Source organism: Chelonia mydas, chromosome 7 (assembly GCF_015237465.2).
Source record: "Chelonia mydas isolate rCheMyd1 chromosome 7, rCheMyd1.pri.v2, whole genome shotgun sequence".
Lineage (NCBI taxonomy): Eukaryota > Metazoa > Chordata > Testudines > Cheloniidae > Chelonia > Chelonia mydas.
The window spans coordinates 100,165,503-100,183,519 of record NC_057853.1 but is presented as its reverse complement, the minus strand read 5'-3'; positions in this window follow the sequence as shown (position 1 = coordinate 100,183,519).

Genomic DNA, 18,017 nt, shown 5'->3' with positions numbered 1-18,017 from the left:
AATAAGAGGCAAAATGTGACCTTGTAATGAAAGCACATGTGCTATGTAATGTTAACAGCAAGGTTTACCGTGAAAGAGTGTACCCATTGTTCTATAAAATGTGTCTTTTTAACTACCACTCTCCCTTTTTTTTTCCTCCACCAGCTGCATATGTTTCTCCTTCCCAGAGGCTAGCGAAGATTAGAAGATGAAAAAAACGCACTCGTGATGAAATGTTCTCTGACCTCATGCTCTCCTCCCACACTGACAGAGCACAGCAAAATACGTGGAGGCAGACAATCTCAGAGTGCAGGAAAACACAATAATACCGCGAGGAGAGGTGGTGGGCTGAAGATGGTAGGTGGTGTCAGCTTGCTGAAAGAAGGCAGGAGTCAATGCTCAGGCTGCTGGAGGATCAAACTCATATGCACCAGTGTATGGCTGAGCTGCAGGAAAGGCAGCAGGAGCACAGAGCGCCGCTACAGCCCCTGTGTAACCAACCGCCCTCCTCCCCAAGTCCCATAGCCTCCTCACCCAGACGCCCAAGAACGCGGTGGGGGGGCCTCCAGCCACTCCACCCCAGAGGACTGCTCAAGCAACAGAAGGCTGGCATTCAATAAGTTTCAAAGTGCTGTGTGGCCTTGTCCTTCCCTCCTCCACCACCCAACCGGTGCTTCCCTCCTCCACGACCCATCCCGGGCTACCTTGGTAGTTATCCCCCTATTTGTGTAATGAATATATAAAGAATGCATGAATGTGAAGCAACAATGACTTTATTGCCTCTGCAAGCAGTGATCAAAAGGGGGAGTGGGGGGGGCTTAGCTTACAGGAAAGTAGAGTGAAATCGGGATGCGGGGGGGGGGTTGTTTCCATCAAGGAGAAACAAACAGAACTTTCACACCATAGCCTAGCCATTCTTGAAACTGGTTTTCAAAGCTTCTCTGATGTGCACCGCGCCCTCCTGTACTCTTCTAACCACCCTGGTGTCTGGCTGCGCGTAATCAGCGGCCAGGCGATTTGCCTCAACCTCCCACCCCGCCATAAACGTCTCCCCCTTACTATCACAGATATTGTGGAGCGCACAGCAAGCAGTAATAACAATGGGAATATTGGTTTCGCTGAGGTCTAACCGAGTCAGTAAACTGCGCCAGCGAGCTTTTAAATGCCCAAATGCACATTCTACCACCATTCTGCACTTGCTCAGCCGATAGTTGAACAGCTCTTGACGACTGTCCAGGGTGCCTGTGTATGGCTTCATGAGCCATGACATTAAGGGGTAGGCTGGGTCCCCAAGGATAACTGTAGGCATTTCAACATCCCCAACGGTTATTTTCTGGTCTGGAAAGTAAGTCCCTTCCTGCAGCTGTTGAAACAGACCAGAGTTCCTGAAGATGCGAGCGTCATGTGCCTTTCCTGGCCATCCCACGTTGATGTTGGTGAAACGTCCCTTGTGATTCACCAGTGCTTGCAGCACCATTGAAAAGTACCCCTTTCGGTTTATGTACTCGCTGCCTTGGTGCTCTGGTGCCAAGATGGGGATATGGGTTCCATCTATCGCCCCACCACGGTTAGGGAATCCCATAGCAGCAAAGCCGTCCACTATGACCTGCACATTTCCCAGAGTCACTACCCTTGATATCAGCAGCTCAGTGATAGCGTTGGTTACTTGCATCACAGCAGCCCCCACAGTAAATTTGCCCACTCCAAATTGATTCCCGACTGACCGGTAGCTGTCTGACGTTGCAAGCTTCCACAGGGCTATCGCCACTCGCTTCTCAACTGTGAGGGTTGCTCTCATCTTGGTATTCTTGTGCTTCAGGGCAGGGGAAAGCAAGTCACAAAGTTCCATGAAAATGCCCTAACGCATGCGAAAGTTTTGCAGCCACTGGGAATCATCCCAGACCTGCAACACTATGCGGTCCCACCACTCTGTGCTTGTTTCCCAGGCCCAGAATCGGCGTTCCATTCCATGAACCTGCCCAATTGACACTATGATGTGCACATTGCAGGGGCCCGTACTTTGTCAGAAGTCTATGTCCATGTCCTCATCACTCTCGTCACCGCGCTGCAGTTGCCACCTCCTCGCCTGGTTTCACTTTTCTTGCGGATTATGGTTCTGCATATCCTGCTGGATAACATGCACGGTGTTTATAGTGCTCATAATTGCAGCGGTGACCTGCGTGGGCTCCATGTTCCCAGTGCTATGGCGTCTGCGCTGAAAAAAGGCGCAAAACGATTGTCTCCCGTTGGTCTGACAGAGGGAGGGGTGACTGACAACATGGCTTACAGGGTTGGCTTACAGGGAATTAAAATCAACAAAGGGGGTGGCTTTGCATCAAGGAGAAACAGAATGGCCCCCTCAAGGATAGAACTCAAAACCCTGGGTTTAGCAGACTGTTGATTTCGCGGAGGAAGGGAGGAGAAAATGAATACAAAACAAATCTGGCCTATTTCTTGTTTTGATCCACTTCATCTATCTTTATACATCTTGCTGGCAGCAGACGGTGCAGTACGACTGCTGGCCATTGTCTTGCTCATTAGAAGACGGTGCAGTAGGACTGCCGGACTGAATCGCTATGAGACGAAACTTAAAAGGGAAATGACCTGGCTGAGTCACTCCCATGTTTGCCCAGGCGCCCCTGACCAACCTCACCGAGGTCGGCTAAAAGAGCACTTTGGAGTATGGTGACAGCGGCTACCAGTCATCTGTCTGCTGCCAAAAGGCAATGAGCTGCTGCTATGTAGCAATGCAGTACCGCGTCTACCAGCACCTGGGAGACATACGGTGACAGTGAGCTGAGCAGGCTCCATGCTTGCCGTGGTATGGTGTCTGCACGGGTAATCCAGGAAAAAAGGCGCGAAACGATTGCCTGCTGTTGCTTTCACAGAGGGAGGGAAGGAGGGGGGGGGGGGCGTGATGATATGTACCCAGAACCACCCACAACAACGTTTTTGCCCCATCAGGGATTGGGATTTCTACCCTGAATTCAAATGGGCGGCGGAGACTGTGGGAACTGTGGGATAGCTACCCACAGTGCAACGCTCCGGAAGTCGACAGTTGCCTCGGTACTGTGGACACACTCCGCCGACTACATGAACTTAGAGCATTTGTGTGGGGACACACACAATTGACTGTATAAAAATGCTTTGTACAAAACAGACTTCTATAAATTCAACCTAATTTCATAGTGTAGACATAGCCTTGGCCTCCCACATTTTCATCTCTGTCACCATGGCTAAAAGTTTCTCGAAGGACCTCCTTAGTCTCTCCGTCTCTCTGATGCAAACGCTTCACATTTACAAAGTTCAGCAAGGACTGTGAGATAGATGTTATTCTCTTTTGGCCCATGAATCCCATGGAGAGAGGCAGGCAGAAGTTGTTAAAGGCTAGCTAATCTAATTTGTACGCAGCACTGTGGTGGCAATGGTGCTTTTCTGCCTGACCCTTTGTATTTCCTGCCCCAAAAAGGGGATCACATGAATTCCAGGAAAAATAAGTGGCAATTAAATCAGTGAAAACTATCTCCGCAATGAAAATGGCTGGAGATTTTAGTCAGATTCTCTGCTCTGTTATGGCCCCTGTCCACTGTTCCAGGAGTTGAAAAAGTCTGTAGAGCTGGCTAACTGGTCTCCTGAGGTTTTTCTCTTAAACCAGTTCCATGCCACCCCATCGTAGCATACGGGGCATAGCCAGGCAAAAAAGGTATGTGACCAGTGTGCCACTGTGCTCTGGCAATCCCCAGTTAGGTGCCATGACAGGTTAAACTGGCTCCCCATGTGCCCCAAGGTTCAGGGGAAAACAAAGGTGCCCTAAAGCCACCTGTGCCCTCACCCTGTTTGTTCCTACAAAGAGAACAACTTATCCTATCCAAGAATCAGGCCCTTACATTTTTGTTCTAAATTTAAGTGAAATTTTTTGGGTCCCAAAATCAGGGGGCTCACAACCGCAAGCTTTGTGGGTCCCATAGCCTGGCTAGTAGCTAGGCCTTTCTAGGTCAGAGTGCCTGGTCTCTAAATTCATAGCTTTTCACAAAGTTCAGTTACAATATCTCTAACAGCAAACAGTGCAGGAAAATAGATGAAAGCTAAATCCTCTCTGAGGCGATCTGAACACAATGATTTGCATGATTAAGTGGCATGGAATTTGCAACTGAAATATATGTAAGTCCTTTCAAAGGGGAATAGATCATTAATGGAGTGCATCTTACATTAAAAGCTAATTCAAATTTTACTTCTTATCAGTTGGCTGATAATGGAGAAATCATATCCAAATATTTAACGTACTCGTGTGCATTTTTGGTGGGCAGGGGGAAACTATTATAAATTAAAACATTCAATTGCAGCAAGTATTTTTGACACTAGAATAAATGATTTTTGAGAGAGATTCTAGGTCAAATTGTTACAAGAAGATTTATGCTTTCTACCTCCTCATCTAAGGGCTCTTCAATGGTATTATCAGAGCTGGTAGACATGCAGGAAAACGATTTTCTTGAAAATTACCTGAATTTCAGAGTTGCTTTCACTTTGCTGGGTTCAAAAAAGACCATTTTTTAATCTATATTTTTTTGCAAACCCCTAATATAGATGTGCTGCAGACTTGCGAAATAGGATTTACATAGCTTACTTCAGTGTGTCTCTAGCAGTATAAGCTCCACTTTGTACAGTGACACAAGTACATTAATGCAAACAGGGCCTAAGATTTTTTTAGGTCACCTTGCTCTCCAAACTTCTCCTGAGGCAGTGTGACTCCACTCTGCACCTTACTCAGGGCTGTGGCTAAATGGCTTAATCTAGCTCCTCCTGGTGTTTAACTGATGAAAATCTATGTCAAGGGAAAGTTCCAAATTCTGAAGAGAGTGGCTGAATGGCAAATTGCACTCAGAAACATAGGTGCTAGAACTAGGAGTGCAGGGAGTGCTGCAGAACCCCCTGATTTGAAGTGGTTTCTGTTATATACAGGCTTTACAGTTTGGTTCAGTGGCTTTCAACACCCCACACTATAAAAATTGTTTTAGCACCCCTGCGCAGCAAGTGCATTTGATGTTTAGATACCTTTCTTGTAATGCATAATGACAGGTTTCAGAGTAGCAGCCGTGTTAGTCTGTACCCGCAAAAAGAAAAGGAGGACTTGTGGCACCTTAGAGACTGACAAATTTATTTGAGCATAAGCTCTCGAAAGCTTATGCTCAAATAAATTTGTTAGTCTCTAAGGTGCCACAAGTCCTCCTTTTCTTTCTTGTAATGATTCACTTTCAACACCCTATTGCCCGTGAGTATATTTGTCAACTCTGACCAGACTCTTCTTGCATTTGTCGTATGACACCACTGTCTTTAGAGCTGTGTGAAAAACTGATTTTTCAGCTCGCTGGCCATTCTGAAAAATGAGAAAAATAAATAAAATTGTTTTGGGTCAAACAAAATGTTTTGTTCAGCCCACAATGAAATATTTCATTTTTGAGATTTTTTTTTAATTAAAAAAAATTGAAGTAAATTCTGAAACAAAAAAGTCATTTTGGATGAAAAATTTGGATGTAAAAATGAAACATCTGGATTTTTTGGAATGTCTTTTAGTATTTCCCCCCCCCCCCCCCAACTGAAACAATTTGTTAGATTTGACACCAATTCAGAATGTGTTTCAGTTAACCCGAAGCTGCATTTTTTTTGGGGGGGGGGGGGGGGAGGAAGCTTCAGCTGAGAAATTTTGTCCAGCCCTAACTATCTTGTGGCCTGTTAGCACTGAAAGAATCTCTCTTCCTTTCACAGGCTGTCACTGATGCTCTCCAGGCTGAAGTCTCTTCCAGCTTGTTTGTGCTGAGACTGATGCCTTATTAAAGCTAACCTTTATGTTAGATCTTGCCAAGCTCTCCTCAACAGCTTTACCCTTTTTACCCAATCTTTTTGAGACTTTCTTGTGTCCAGCGGATATATTCACAAACCCTCTGTTAATATAGTGTTTCCATTGAAGCACTTGGCAACAGAGCATCTAGGGATCTCACTAGATTTGCTAATTCTCTTTAGGTGACTGAACCTGAAACCTTGATTTCCTGGCGCATTTAATGTAGTGTTTTCTCTCTGTCTCTTTCTTTTTGCCATAGAATCTTTACTATAATATATTGGAATTCTCTATAGAGACCAGGAACTGTAGACTTGACTATATTTGTCTTTGTCTAAAATGAACCCCAAAGCCCTTAATAAACTAATGTTTGCATTTATATTATATGCATTGGAAGATATTCTTTGAACCTGCTATAATTAGGATATTATCTGAACATGTCAGCATCCTTTGGTGGTCTCATTAACACAAAAAATTACCTTGGGGCTATACGCAAACCAAACACCACTGCTTTCCACTGACGTGTTGTCCTGTTCTACACAGCTCTTAAGCTTTTCCCATCACTTGGACACCGAATAATTATTGGAGTGATTGATTATTATATCTTACATAGTTCAGTAAATACCTAGAGCCAGATCCTGACACCATTACTCACACTGAGTAGTGCCTTATTCCTCAGGTGGTCCCACTGAGATGAACACTTTTTAGACATGATGTATGTCACTATCTCCAGCACACTGGGAATGGTCTTGAGTGGAAGCTTTCATTGTACAGACATTTTCCAGCAGCAGCTCTATTCTGATGATGCAGAGTCAGATTGAGATGATTCAATACCCCCTTGAACTCATGGGAAAGCAAGGACTTTCAAAGATTTTTGTAAGAAAGTATTCTATTATTTTTAAGGGAAACTGCAGTGTTAAAATGCTCTGGTCAGTTAAACATCGGTTTGACCATTTCCCTTAAATAGATTGGGCCTGTTTTTGATAGTCTTACTGAAATTAGCAGTGTATTATTCTGAAAGTAGACCTCTGGATTTATTGATATTACTCCTAATCAAGGAGTAAGGTTGGTCTATACTAGCACTTTTGTCAGTAAAACTTTTGTTGATCAGAGGTGTGACTAAAAACACACCACTGACCGACATAAATTTCACCAACAGAAGCACCAGTGTGGACAGCGCTATGTCTGTGGGAGATGCTCTCCTGCTGACATAGCTACCATCGCTTGTTGGGGCTGGTTTAATTATGCCAATGGGAGAGTTCTGTTCTGTTCTGTCGGCATAGAGTGGCTACTTGGGAAACCTTACAGCGGCATAGCTGTAAGGTCTTTAGTGCAGACATAGCCTAAGGTTCTACATAAGGTGAGTAAATTTGGCCCTTAGTGCTGCAACCACTCAAATAAGAATAGAATGATTAAATCATTGTTAAATTAAGGAAAATAATAAAAGCCAATATTTGTTTAGGTAACCACTAGAACTGATCAGGAAAAAAATCCACAACAAACTTAAGGACTCTTTGACACAGTCTTAACCATTGTAAGAGGAAGTAGAGAGTAACAGATACTCTGCTTGGTTGAAACTGGACTCTGACCCAGTAGCGAGCCTTGTCTGGGTATGGCCTTTCAACATGAAAATCATATGTACTTTAAAATTCTATGGGTTGGTGCAACAACCCAAGACATGGGTATGGATGTATCTCCTCTCCTTCCCACATTCTGCATATAGCATGGCCCCAGGAGGTGAGAAGAAACAACATTTGGAAAATGTTATCTCTTATGGAAAGTTTCTACTGTTGTTTGTAGAATCCTTGTTGTTACTTCATGAATCAAGCAGTTTATGTGGCATACAATTAAAACCTGCTATCCTACTGGCCTTATATTCTTCCCATACACTGAAAATTGGGACTGAAAATGAGATAACTTTACATTTTAATGGTTCAGTTCCAAGCTATCAATAAAGTTAATCACACCATAATCACATCATGAACTTCCATTAAGTGGCTCTGTACTCTTTTTATTCCCCCCCCCTCATTTTTGTGTACATCAGCTTCTTGATTGTTTTGTAATCATATTTTCTATATTAGGAACTGAAAAAAACCCATTTCCATAGGGTGTGTATAAATAATCTATCCTGGTGCTCCTGCAATACCTCTGAGTCTCTGCCTATGATGATCTAATGCAAGTAGAGTTATAAAGCCAAAAGGCTCTTTCATTTGTTTTCCTTTATTCAGAGAAAGAAAGTTTACTATAAATGGTGAATGGACAGCACAGCAGCCTGTTTAATATCTTATCTTAATATCTGTAGTTTATACAGATCAAAGCAGTTTTTCTAAAGAGATGGTTAAGACGAAAAGGATTATGCTGCCCTCTTATGGTTTTCAATGCAAACAACAACTAGGAAGTTGTTTAAGAAGACGTCAGGAGTTCAGTTTATCTTTCTAGAGAATGTAAGTCTGATAAAAGATAATATTAAATTGTGACCATAATGATTTTACAATAAAAATAATTCTAAATGCCTTAGATTCATTCAAATAAGCTGTTTTAATGGATTTTATTTTTCTTATTTTAATCACCTTTCCTCCTTAAAAATACATTTTGATGTTTGCAAATATCTTAAATGCAATATACTCCACATATGAGACTTAGAACAGTTATTTGTCTTATTCTGCTGGGCTCCAGCAGATCTGGAGATTTGAACATATTGCTGAGGCTTGAAAGGATTAATAAATAATATTAACAGAACCAAAATCTGTTCTGAATTTTGATATATTATAATGCACCAACTCGTGTCTGTTAAATGTAAGACGTTTAGGAGAGAAAGACGTAATTGTTCAGTGTGGTGTACATTTATGGTCCTGTATAAGAAATTGTCATAGCAATACACCACAGATGATTCCATCATGCTATTTAATATCACTGACCTCCTGTTAATATACTATGTTGTATTCAAGACAGTAGGTCACAATTTGGATTCACAGAGAAGTGTTCAGTGACACTGATCTACATGAAAGGCCATCTTGAAAAGTACAAGAAAAGGATATCAACATCACCAGCTTCCAACCTACTATAGATAAGATGCATGTCTCTAGTAAATGGAATGTGGATAAGAAAGAGAATAAACACAGTATGTCTTGTTTGTATTGAGCTCTGTGACATTTTTAACTCCTGTTATTAATGTGTGTTTGAGTATACATATGCACCTCCAGGAAAATTTCTAAAATATTTGTCTGTTAGGTGCTTTAGAATCTACTCAGTGATGAGAGTTACTGTGGTACGCTGAAGATCATTGCATTCTTTAGTCAGACAGAATGGAAAATTTCTGGTTCTAGCTGTTCTTTAAGATGTACAGAATTAAAGGGCAAGCAGTAGTGCCTGACAAATACAAGTGAATGGTTGCTAAACAACTAGCCATCTGTATACAAGAGAATTAGAAAGTAGGGCCTAAAGGAATGAATGGGGGCAGGAGTCACACTATCTAACCAGCTAGTAGAGAGAGAGCTCACTAGTGGCCAGAATTCTTTTCCAAGACAATTAAGTGAAATTACAACATTTACATGAATATTTGTCACTATGACCTAAGTCCTTCTGCTCACAAAAGTAAATTCCTAGGTGTATCTAAAAGTTCAAGAACATACAGATAGAACATTCAAAGGTGTCAATGAAGTCTAGTCTCTAAGGCTGTGATACAGTAAAGTCTTAAGCATGCCTGTAACGTTAAGCACATTAGTAGTTCCATTGACTTCAGTGTTAAATGGCAAATGGCAATGTCAAATTGACTGTTGTGGAATCACAAGGTGGCACTGTTGCACAAAGTTTTCCAAAGGTGTTTAAGCATGTGAGAAAATGTTTAGTCTTGAGAATACCTGCTGTGTTGTTTTTAGGTAGTATTTATTATGCAAGGTTATGTGTAAAGGCAGTGGCCCCAGGAAAGGGAACTGGGCAAGGAGGTGGGGAGTCTGCTTTCTGCTCTGGCTTCTGAAGTCAATTTTTGAGGCAGAGTTTCTCCCTGGCAATCAGGCATTGGGGTGATATTCCTAGAAAAAGGGATTGCCTGCATGCTGTTTGATCACCTCTGTTCCAGGACAGGAGCATATATGTAAATAAAGCAAGTTACATTTAGAATGCACTTGACTCCTGTGATGGGGTGTCCACCCTACATAGGATTGGAAGGGGTTAAGATGGCCAGGCAAGCCAATTAACTCCAGAGGGTACACCTGAAGGAGGAGTCAGGGAGCAGGGAACTATTTGGATGCACGATCAGCTGGACAGGAACAGTTGGGGCCTGCAAAAAGTCAGGCAGCTGGCAACAGAAGAGGGCTTCAGGGAAGTAGGCTGCAGTCACTCCCTGAGTGGAGGGAGTTTGGAGGCTGGCAAATCCAGAGAAGGGGGAAGCCAGGAAGGTAGGAGAAGGCTCAGGTATAGCAGCAAGGAATAGGAGTACAGACCTTGGCTGCTGACTGGCGGGCCCCTAAGCTGGAACCCAGACTATAGGGCAGACCCAGGTTCCTCTACCAGCCACTGGGGATGTGGCAGAGGACAGCAGACTGCTTGGGAGTCCTGGAAAGACTTTGTTATATCTACCCTGGAAAGGGGGAACATGTATGGTGACCTGGCTGGAGGGCTGAATCATAAGAATGAATCTGTGGTTCCTGGAATAAGGGGGGGGCCACACAGTGAGAAGATGACCAGAGAGGCTGCCGGGGGAGGGCGCAACACCTGGCAGAGCTCATCTCCAGGACTTCCAGGAGGAGGTGCCACTAGTGGTGAGTGAACCCCATGACAACTCCCCTTCACAGATTTCTCCTCCCCTGGAAAGCCAGCCTGCAAGGCTTTGGCTATTTGTTACTGCTCAGCAGAAGGGTGATGCTGGTGTCAGAGCAGGACGCAAGTGTTGGTAGAGGGCACCTCTGGTGTTCTCTTGAAGAAAAAAACATTAAAATGCAAGATATAGTTCCAAGCTGGAACACTGCAGGAAGCTGTTCACTGTTCACCATTAATACTGTTCTGGGAAGTACGAGAGTAAATGGGGAAAACATGAGGGCTAACGAGATAACTGGTGCTTTTCCCCTTTATTTGGAAAACTGTTAGTCTGGGCAAGCCAATCCAATGGGGTTCAGGGCAAATCAAAATTAGCAAGAGTTCTGTGTAGGGACAAGAACCCTGCCCAGGGAAGTTGTATGGACTAGGATAAATTAGTGTGAGAGTTTTTGTTATGGCAATAAAGCTTCCCAAGTGCCAGCATATTCCTCTCTCAATTCACTTCCAATCTGAAGGCAACACCTCAAATGTTGTGACTTTCAGGCTGAAGACTGCAGACTTAACAGTCGGTCTGACTCTTTGGAAAGCATTCCTTGGGAGTGTTTTCACCAAAACGCACCCCAGTGATGCCATAAGGCATGTGGCAGATGCAGCAACTTTGACAGCAAGGGTGGGATTGTCACGATGTCGCCACAGAGCACTGTTGCCATCAGAACCAATGGAGAAGCCTCCTCATAACAAAGGTGCCATGGGGAGAGTGGTTGAAGGAGTTGCTTTAAGAGGCTTATTGCGCCAAAGAAACTTGCTTGCATAACTTACAGATCATGATATGTTACATAGATGGGGGCCTCATCCGGGATTTGGACTTTTAGGGCCTCAGCTGCTTAAGATGAGATTTGTCTATCCAGAGGAAGTATGTAACCTACAGGTCAGTGCACATTACACATCCCCCTCCATGCCTTACCTAGTGACAGCTTTCAGCTTGAGAACCTGGCTCTTTAGCTCAAGCTGGAGCAATTCATGAATCTAGCACTGGAGGTCCCTGGTGTTGCCCAGGATAGCAGGTACCATAAGCTGAGAGATCCCTTTCAGGGTTGTCCATCACTATTATATCAGTCAGCTTGGTAGAGTACCTCATCTCGAGGAATACTAGTATTCCTGCAGCATCAGATTGTAACAGTCTTGTATCAGAGTCTTGGGGGGGGGGGGGTGTTTTTCACAATGAAAATTACATAAAGTAATTTAAAAGTGATCTGTTAATGTTAACCCCTGGCATATTATGTCTTTTTGTTTGCATGAGCATATGTTTTCACCAGAACTTACAAGCTCAACTTTAAACATGACATGCAATTTTAAACATGAGTGATAAACATTAGGGAGGAGATGAGATGTGGGATGATGAATGGCAAAGGTAACTGCAATAAGATTGCAAGCTTACTCAATTTAAGGGACCGTGACGTTTTGATGGACCTGATTAATTGTCTGTCTTGTTCAAAAGCGAGTCACAAGAGGAGACTGGTGAAAAGTGACATTGCTAAATAAAGGACCATAAGTTAGCAAATATGGGTCACCATAATTTATTAAAAGAGCAAACAGCTTGCTGCAGTAGTAGGTGAAGGCATTGCTGTAGATCTTTGCATAGAAGTTCTTTAGGCTGATCTATATTTAAGGGGCTATCCAAGTGATTTCACAATGTAAAGGGACATTTAGAGAAAGGGTTTTAAATTACTCACTTTGCCTCTGATCAACAGTACACCAGCTGATCTTGTCATTAGCAAATGACTAAACTATCTCCCTAAAGTCTCCACATTGCATACAAAGCTGCCCTGCTGTTTCTTCACCATTGAGAAAACTGTTGTGTACTTTTCTTTCTTTACAGTGCTGCAAGTGAGACAGCCTTGCCTACAGCCCTCGTGTACTATGCTGTGTGGCAGGGGTGGCCAACCTGAGCCTGAGGAGGAGCCAGAATTTACGAATGTACATTGCCAAAGAGCCACAGTAATACATCAGTAGCCCCACATCAGCTCCCCCACTCTGCTCCCAGTGCCTCCCACCCACCGGCAGCTCTGCTGATCAGCGCCTCCCTGTCCCTCCCTGCACCGCCCGGTCAGCTGTTTTGTGGTGTGCAGGAGGCTCTGGAGGGAAGAGGGGAGGAGCCAGGGCATGGCAGGCTCAGGGGAGGGGGTGGGAACGGATGGAGTGGGGGCAGAGCCTGTGACAGAGCCAGGGGTTGAGCAGTGAGCACCACCCCGGCACATTGGAAAGCTGGCACCTGTAACTCCAGCCCCGGAGTCAGTGTCTGTACAAGGAGCCACATATTAACTTCTGAAGAGCCACATGAGGCTCCGGAGCTATAGGTTGGCCACCCCCACTGTATGGGATCTCTTTCTTCCAGCTCTACAGCTTCTAAAATCTGTAGCATGCTAGCACTATTACTATTTATAAGAATTTATTTCACTTTTAAAATGGTTCATAAACAGCCATCATGTTAGTGAAACTGTGTTTATTTTGAGAATTGATTATTATACCTGGCCGTTTTCCAAGCAGCAGAGAATTTTAGGTAGTGAAGGCTGGCTCATTCTTTAGCGTGGTTGTCCTTGGGTAATAGGAATTCGTTTTATTGACTAAATACTACTGAGTCTCACTCTGTCTCTGGAAAACAGCAAAGCTATGGTAGAATCCTTTCCCTGTAATTATAAGATTAATGAGACCTTGTTATGCTGTGAAGTCGATGTCCCTATATTAAAAGTTGTTGTTCCCTATTGGAGTGTTTTTATATTTATACATTTTATAGTTGTTAATGCTTAAGAGAACTGAAAGTTTCATGAGGCATCTAAATTATGGAAATCTTCTTTGTCTCCGTAGATACGGATTCTGCAGTCATAGCATTTTCCGCACAATCCACCCAGGCTCACAGAACTGTTTAGAAGATTATAATAATTCATTTAACAAAATATTCATAGCCCTGTAGCGGGGTGGTTTTGGCAGTCAACAGGCCTATTGGTCTGAGCCTTTAACTCCAACCTTTCTGTTAGTTCACCCTCTGGATGTAGTTTTAGTTGGACTGGCCTCCTTGACATAACCCCTAGCCCTACCCTCTTTAGGGCTGGGTAAAAGGGGACCCTGGTCCTTCCCCTCCCCCAGGTCCCAGTTCAGGACCTGAATGTGAAACTGTGTGTACTGACTTACGTTGGGCTGGCCCACTTGCTCACTTCCCCTGAGCCATATCCTACCACAACTGCATCTCAGTTTGGGGTGTGGTCACAGTGGACTTAGTCTTTACTTCCAGACCTCCACAGCCTAGGCTGGTGCTTGCAGTCTTCAAGCCTTTGCTGGTTCTCCCTCCGTCCCTCTTGGGGAGCATCTGTGGGGGAGGGGAGACTCAGTCAAGTCCCCGCAGTACAAGCTTCCTCTCCTGTTGCTGCAGAGCAGTTCTCCTCCAGGAAATGGACTCTTTCTTCTCTCCCACCCAGGGCTGCAGAAGCTCCATTGATTCTGGTCTTCTCCCAGAAGCATGCTCAGCGGTGGCTGAGAGACGAAGCCTCCTTGGCCCAGTACTGCGCCAGCCCTTCCTCTGTCTGTGCCTTAGTGTGGGGTTTGTAAAGCCTGTCACAAATCTTCATGGTTGTGAATAAAAATTTCCAAATGTGTGACAAATGGTGAAGCCCTGCTGCCTTCTTGAGTCTGCACAAAACATGAAGCAATAGTGCTGAGGGATTGGAGCTGCCCCATTTATTACTGTGTAGTGATGAATCTGAAAGCCAGTTATGTCAATTTTAATGTGTATTGTTAACTATTTCAATGCTGGTCATTTTAGTAGAAACATCCTGCTGACTTGTTTATCCATCTGTTTTGGATACAGAGGTGGATATTAGGCAGGAGAAAGAGGGTGGTTGGTGGTTGTTGTCAAGGGCAGGATACTAGGAGTTCCAGTCTCTACCCCTCAACAGTTCAAGTCACTCTGACTTAGCTCAGAAAGAAGAGAGGCATCTGTTCCCAGTGCAGAAAGTCTCAACAGTTTCCTGGGTGCCAAACCCACAAACTTGTCTTCTCAAGCTGGCCCTGACAACATCCATTATGCAATACTGTTACTGTCTAGAAAACATGACCTATGAGGGAAGATTGAAAAAATTGGGTTTGTTTAGTCTGGCTAAAGAAGACTGAGAGGGGACATAACAGTTTTCAAATACATAAAAGGTTGTTATAAAGAGGAGAGAGGAAAAATTGTTATCTTTAACCTCTGAGGATAGGACAAGAAGCAATGGCCTTAAATTGCAGCAAGGACAGTTTAGGTTGGACATTGGGAAAAACTTTCTAACTGTCAGGGTGGTTAAGCACTGGAGTAAATTGCCTAAGGATGTTGTAGAATCTGTCATTGGAGTTTTTTAAGAGCAGGTTAGACAAACACCTCTCAGGGATGGCCTAGATAATACTTAGTCCTGCCTTGAGTGCAGGGGACTGCATGCACATAATTTGTGTCTCCTGCAGATTTCTTTACTTCCCCACAGAAAAATGACTTTCTGACAGGGAAGCAAATGGAAGCCACAATAGTGGTCATGTGACCTTTTCCAGCCGTATGTTTCAGGTGCCCAGGGCAGCCGGCAGAGAGGTAAATTATTGTGGGGAAGGAGGTGGGACTGGGGAAGACCCGGCTGGTGGCTCTTACCCTGTGCTGGGCTCAGTTGCTAGTCCCAGCTGGGCTGGGGAGGACCCACCCCCAGATTTCTCCCCCAGCTGCAGGAAGCTCTGCAAACCCCCCTCCCCTCCACTTCCTGTATTCATTGCTCCTCCACTGCAGGGGGAGGGATCCCAGTACAGGGAACTGCTCCCCCATCTGCCCAACCCCTGTGCATTGAGATCCCCTCATACCCAGACCCTCCTGTGAGCCTCACCCCCCCACCTGCACTCAGAACCCCCTCAATGAGCCTAACTCCCCCTGTACCTGGACCACCCTGATGAGCCACCCACACCTGGATCCCCAACCCACCGAGCCTCAACCAGCTGCACCTGGATCCCCACTGCACTGAGCCCTGATCCCCACCACACTGAGCACCAATCCCCCCAGCATCTGGACCCCACATCCAGACACCCCATTCCCTGCCCCACTGAGCCCCAACCATCTTCACCTGGACCCCCCTGCAGAGTCCCATTACCATTGCACCCAGAACCCCCCAACAAGGCCCTGTGCATCCAGATCCCCCCGAAACCAAATCCCCCACTGAGCCGCCTGCACCCAGATTGCCCGACACAGAACCTTCTCAGCTCACACCTGGATCCCCCCACACTAAGCCCTTCCACTTAGAGCCTGGAGCCTGCCTTTGCACACCTGGAGCACCTGACACAGAGGGGCAGGGCCCTTGGGTGTTTCTGGGGCAGGCCTGGTCCTTGCGCTGTGTCAGGGTTGGATGCAGCCTCACCGCTGAGTCTGTGTCCCAGGTATGGAGCTGCACAGTGATCTCCTACCTCTGTGCAGCTACTGGCCTGTGCTCCCCAATGGCATGCTGGAGTCTCTACTTTTATTTGACAAATACATTTTGCAGAATTTTAAAATATTGTGTGCAGAATTTTTAATTTTCTAGTGCAGAACTTTTAATTTACTGGTACAGAATGCCCTCAGGAGTAACCAGAAGACCTCTTGAGGTCCCCTCCAGTCCTATGATTCTATGCATTGTTGATTCCACAGCAAGCTGCAAATTGAAAATGTTTGGCAGGCAAAAATTCAGTTTAATATGAGTAAATAACCCAAGGAAAACTGATCATTATTCATTTTTATGTGTAATTCAACAAAAGCATCCCTCTGAAATCCACTTCACCCACATAAAGCGTATGGTAGTCATGCTCTACATAGGTGGAGTGCCAAGGGGTTGTGGTGGTGGATGTGTTGGAATCTGCAGCCCTTCCACCCCAGTTGTGCAGGAAGTTATGGCCAGTGGATACACTTAAACATGGATCCCATCAGCCCTCCCCTTGCCTGCACCTATCACATCTTTCCATGCTAGCCTGTAAAGGAGATCCATTCTACCTGTGATAGCCCAGCACAGCTATGATACAGGCTTAACTGGTGCAGAAGGTCTGACTTTACCTGACTCTGTTGCAGCATTCCCAGTGTACTTCAGAATTCAGTGCCAGATTATAAAAGAAACCACGAGCTTTGACGGAAGAATCTAGGTCAGCTTCCCGCATAATACATAGGGCTTTGTCCAAAGATAAGCTACAGTGCAAACAATGCTTTGCATGCTTCCTGATCTCACTGTGATAAACATCAGCCAAATAAAGTTACAAGGGAATTCATCTTTAGGCTAGCTCAAGACTGGATCCCTCTTTGGACCTGACCAAACATTGCTAATTGTGGAAAGCTACGCTGAACTGTTGGCAAGTGATAAATGTGCAGCTCCTTTATTTACGAAATTACTCACTCTGGTCTTCAGATAAGATGGACACTTGATTTTATTTCAATAGCATGTCAAGCTGACAGAGCAAACTTTTTCCTTTTCACCTAAGGCAAAACTGCCAGAATCTGTTCTCATTAAGAGGATAAATGTACCGAATACAGCTGTATTCATTTTTAGGGTTGGCTGGTTGGCAACAGCCAAAACAATTTCTTTTTGCTATCCTAAAGGCTAAATGCAAGGTCATCCCGTGGCAGACTCTTTACTGCTGTAGTAGAAATAGACGTTATTGCAGAATGATAAATTCCTTTTATTAAGCTCTTTTATGGGCATGTATGTGTAATACTGTCTGATGATGATGGATTATTTTATAGCACCCAAAGGTTTACTAAGCACATCTTTAGTATCAAAGAGAAAGGCATGGTCCCTGTCCTGAATAGTTTCCTGGCTTGTTTGGTTCAGCATTGTGATGTAAGTTAATTTCACTATTGCCACAAAACACCTCTGCACTATATTCTATGGAAATAATGTGATAAACTCACAGCAGTTGCATTTGAAACCATGAGAGTTACCTGGTAACTAAAATCAATGTTGTTTCATGTAAATTCTTTGTTACCAACAGACGCATTTTCCTAGTCTGCAGTGGTATGTAGCTATGTAACTTACAACTAGAAGTGGCAGGAAAATTACAATCAATATGTTTTCAGTGGAAAATGGGGCACAACAATTTATGCAAACAGTTTTCCATTTCCCCCCAACTCTGTGCTCTCTAAGGGGAACTTTACTTTTCTTTCCTGCTTGTTTTCTTGTGTCCCATAATCTAAAAACATTCAGACAAAAAGTAAATGATCTGCCTTTGTATGGAAAATCCTAACTGTCTGCTGCTAAAATTTGGATTTCTGCAACATTATAATTTTGATCTACATTTCATCCAGGTGAATAAATAAGTACCATGATTAAAGTTCAGGTCTAAGGCCAAATACTCATTCACATGAAGTAAATGGCAAAACTGCCATTGGCCCATAGTCTCTAAGGCCCCAATCCTGCCTGAGACTCCATGC